Here is a 4,671-nt window from a genome sequence, read left to right on the forward strand (position 1 = left end):
CTTAGGTGGCTGTAGATCACAGTAATGCTGGCAGGGAATTTTGTGAGAGGTGAGAAAATAAAACATAGCCACCACTGTAGCCTGCTGAGCACTTTGGAATGTCTCTTCTTGACACCTAATGACCAGTGGAAGGCTTGTTTATCACATACTGTAGCTCTTCCTCCTCAAGTCTGATGGTCCATTGTTACATACAGAGCAACATGTGTTGTTACCCCCCTTAAAAAAATTTTGCAAGACCTCCCCATCTTCGCCACAGAGGGGTCCATGACCTCAGACCCCCACCATTTCACCGAGAGAACAAATAGTAAAAATTGCACGGCAGCGAATGTGGGGAAAGCCCCTGGCCTGCTCCACAATCTTATCCAGGATCTGAGTACGGCTTAATGGTGCCACTAATGACCTTGACTTTGCTTAAGTTTGCCTGCCTCAGGGTGATAGCTGTAAGATAAAAAAAAAAAATACTACCACACTGGAAAATTAATCCATTAAATTATTCCATGCTGTGAACTTTGTGAATACATTACAATTTTTTGTTTAATAGCAGTGAACACTTGCACATTCACTTATATCTGTAAATGTCCAGCTTATATTTTCTTGACAGCTGCATTATGCACCCTGCGCTTCCTGTAAGTTCCACTTCCTCTTAGCCTTACAGAGCTTTTTATGGCCCACCAGTTTACTGCTTTGGTTGTCATCAGAGTTGTTTCCACCAGAACTAGGCAGCTGTTTTAGCCAAAAAGCTCTGATAAACTGTATGCTCCCTCCGAAGCACCAGACCGCACAGAGATAGCTGGTGAATGCTAAAAGAAGGGTGAATTTTGGACTCCTTGCTTATCTTGCTCTGTGTCTGTATCTGTGTAAATAAGCAACTCTCTGCTAACTACAGTAATTGGTCACATCAACTTGTCCCTGTTGCTGTTTTTACAACTTGTTTTTGCTGCCCTCAATTGGCCAAAAACATCTGTTAGGGTATATCTGCCTTAATGCTGCTGCTCCACCATGACTGTTTTATTGAACATCATGCATCCTTGTTCCTGCCATCTGCCCAAAGACCTGGAGCTGAAGCGTCCTGGAACACACAGAGGGAGGGAGGAACAGGAGGAGGAAGAGAAAGGGAGAGAGATGTAAAGATGCAGACTGCACTGCATGTGGCCAGGAAGTGGCCCTATTGTTTTCAGGGTCACCTCGCTTTTCCTTTCAGAACCACCAAAGGTCTGTTCTCTCCACTCAGGCCGCGAGTCTTAAATAAACAACACTCCTTATTGCCACACAGTATATCTTGTCTGATTTCCACCCACATCTGAAATGGCTGAGACAATTATTTGCATTTTACAGAAAAGGCGCCCCACCAACTAAAGTACACAAACAGTCACACACAAGAAGGGGAAAAATACACACAAAGCCAATATTAAACAAGATTATTACTGGAACTGTACCTCTATTTGCAAAAAAAACCCCAGGTTTAACGGGTTGCTTACTGTTTCACTTGTGGAGGCACAGTGGTAAACACAATATAAAATATGACATATTGCTCACAAGTCATATTTGACCTCTTCCTGGTTTGGCACTACTGACTGATAACAATGACTCTGAACAGGTCTGCTGTGCCATTGGACAAACAGGAGAACTAGTGGGCGGGAGAGAGCACACCTTAGTTACAAAGTTACCCATTAACTTGCCCTTCTGGGAAACAGCTGCAGAGTAATGTCTCATTCAACCTTTGCACAACATTTCTCCATTTTACAGACAAAACACTAGAAAATGTAACTAAGGCTGAGGGGAAATGTGCGAACGGACCGACAGCAAGTGACCACAAGAAAGTTACATTTGAACTGTCCAGGTAAGGCTTAAAATGATCAGCTGGTTTTCTAAAAGAGAGCATTGCAGTCTCTATGTCGCATTAAGTAAAGCTAATATCACTGTTTGATATGCGTTTTGAGCTAGAGCTTATCTTGCAAACTGATAATGTAGCAGCTGCCATCAAATCTACTAAATGAGGCATTACATGGATAGAAAAAGCAGAACTCTGTCATATTATCAGATTTACTTCAGGGTTTGACCAAAACTGAGGACAATCTAAAGAAGGCAATGCTAGTAAAATCTACTTGACTGACTTATATGATAACATTTCTATCAATCAGTCCTACATTGCAGTTACTTGGGGCTGCAGTGGCTGCTGAAGGCTGTTTTTCTCAGTACAGACGGACACATAACCAAACTGTCTGACATTTCAGTGACCTGGTAGCATCTCCTGCACCTGATTATTACTAAGGAGCACTTTCTCCTTACGTTGGGGCAAAGGGGCACAGTAATTTTACATATGTAATTTGTTATATAAAATGCTAGTGCTTCATATCTTGAACAGCTATGCCCCTGTGCCACCCCCGTGCTAGTGACCCGCATGTAGATGTTGTCCCTGTTTTCACCCAAAACAGTTCTGCATCATTAACAGCTCTGAAAAGCACACATTCAAGTCTACGGTATATATTTAATAAAGGCTGCTAAAGCTAATCTTTAACTACCAAATGTGTTAGTCTGTTGTTATTATGTACTGTAGTGACTTGCTTTACTAGCTGTTACCTCACTTGATTTTTACTTATTGTGTCCCTGTGGTTTCTTAGTTGACACTGCAATTATCCCAGGGCTGAAAGGCAAGAAACAAACCTGAAAATTGAAGGCGCTTAAGTTGTTTTGCCCTTGCTTCAATTACATTTAAAGGGAAAACAACAAAAGTACAATGCATTAATTGTTATTCAAAGGTGTAGCTTAAGCTACATACATAAGTTTTTGGTTTTACCTCAAAGCCGCAGACTATGTGAGCTTGATTTACAGTATGTGAATTATCTAATCCCGCTCATAAACAACATCTCTGACTGCCAGCTGTTTTTTAACTCACTGCTCTCTCAGACCTTATGCTATTATCCTTGACAAACAATGGCACAGCCTGACTCCACCAGACACTTTCAAAGCAGCTGAAGGATGACTCTATTATCATCTGTGAAGAATGAAAAGCCATGATCACTGCAGCTGGGGAGATAGAGATAGATTTTTGCTTTCACATATGATTTATATAATTTGTCATAAAAGCTAAATAAGCAGTTTTCAAATGCACTTTCTTGTAACTTTACTAGTTTTTTTTATTTGACTCTAGCTCTTTGTTACACAAGTTGACATGAAATAAACATTAAATACTATGCCATCTTAAGCGGCAAAAAAATAGTTTTTTCTGTTTGATGGATTATAGTCACGTTCAGGAGCTAAATCTAATTTTTATGTTTAATTCTATTTGATGGCTGAGGGAATATTTCACACCCTCTGGCCATCATTAGTGTCTATAAACTGACATTCAACTCGCTGTGTGGGGAACTGAAACAAGAACAGCTAAGTCCTTGCTTTAAGAATGGTATTCAATGCATAACTGAGATGCAAATGAAGCCTCTCTCACATGCATGTTCACATACAAATACCAGCAAAAGTGTCATAGCTGTACGGCAACACAGCTCAAAAACACAACTCACACGCGATACATTTTTTGCTCCCAGGCTTCTCCTCTGTAGCTCCCGGTGCTGTGTTGCTTGGTGTATGTGTTTTGTTGTGCTTTGCATGTGTGAGGACAGAACAGGAAGCGATAAAAACCGCCCTGGTAGTGTGTTTACAGTCAACACAGCTGAAGAGAATAGCTTTAGAAGATGAAGGGGAAAAGGCCTAATGGCTGGTGCTAAGCAGCCAGACCCATCCTGCTCTGAAAGATCACCTCAGAGCCAAGACGTCGAGTGAGAGAGAAACCTTAACACTTCATTTGAAAAGAATGTAGGTCAAAATAAATTGTTAATTGAGTCAAGTAATTAACGCTCCCAGGCTAACAGGCTTCTTGCTCTGACAACAGTGGAGGAAACTTTTATTTGTTCCAGCCTCAAGTACTTTGAGGTTCTTGTACTTTTCTTGAGTATTTCCATTTAATGCTGCTTTGGACTTTTAATTGTGCTACATTTCACAGGCACCTTCTTCTTTTTACCCCAGAAATTTAGTAACTTTGTAAATGAATACTTTACATCAGTATATAAAAACACAGTGCTTTAGAAAGATTATTTGAAGTATTTTTTGTTAGTGTTTTGCTTAAGTAAACTTGTGAATGCAGGATTGTTTTTGTAATTAATTTTTTAAATGTTCAAAATGCTTTTTTGTTTCACTGCTGATTGCAATAGTTAGGTGGTATTTAAGAATAGGATAAATGCACTGGACTACTATATAATCAATAAAAGGAGGCAGGAATTGAGAAAAAAATCAAATATGTCCTTAAAAACTATGACCTGGAACATATTTTAAAAAATCTAGGCCAAAAACATAAAGAAAATACAAGTGCTAGCAGGGTATCTCAAAGATCACAGTTACTTTGCAGTACATGGCATGGCTAAGAACAGAACCTGTCTGACCTCTTCACAGCTGTAGTGTAAATACACGGAGCTGACTTGTGTGCTTGTGCAGGGAAATTCCTGGAAAATTTTCATATAGCTGTATACAAAGCTTCCCTCTCTTCCAAGCACAGACTATTATGCATGACAGGTTTGTATTTGCATTCAAAACATACTGTACTTCAGTGTGCTCTATAACAGGTCTACATTGTAGGAAGTATGCTTATTTGCTTTCCTTTGACAGCCAGCAACAGGTTAG

At 39.9% G+C, this 4,671-nt stretch overlaps 1 protein-coding gene across 1 annotated transcript in view; it reads left to right on the forward strand.

Moving 5' to 3' along the window:
- The first annotated feature begins 1,712 nt into the window (after positions 1-1,712).
- The window catches only part of cunh1orf210 (chromosome unknown C1orf210 homolog), a 5,943-nt gene continuing 2,984 nt past the window's right edge, over positions 1,713-4,671 (forward strand). The window contains exon 1 of the mRNA XM_020602880.1: positions 1,713-1,840. The gene's annotated coding sequence lies outside the window, so the exon portion shown is untranslated. The remainder of the gene's footprint in view (positions 1,841-4,671) is intronic.

This window comes from Monopterus albus, unplaced genomic scaffold (genome assembly GCF_001952655.1).
Source record: "Monopterus albus unplaced genomic scaffold, M_albus_1.0 scaffold58.1, whole genome shotgun sequence".
NCBI classification, from domain to species: domain Eukaryota; kingdom Metazoa; phylum Chordata; class Actinopteri; order Synbranchiformes; family Synbranchidae; genus Monopterus; species Monopterus albus.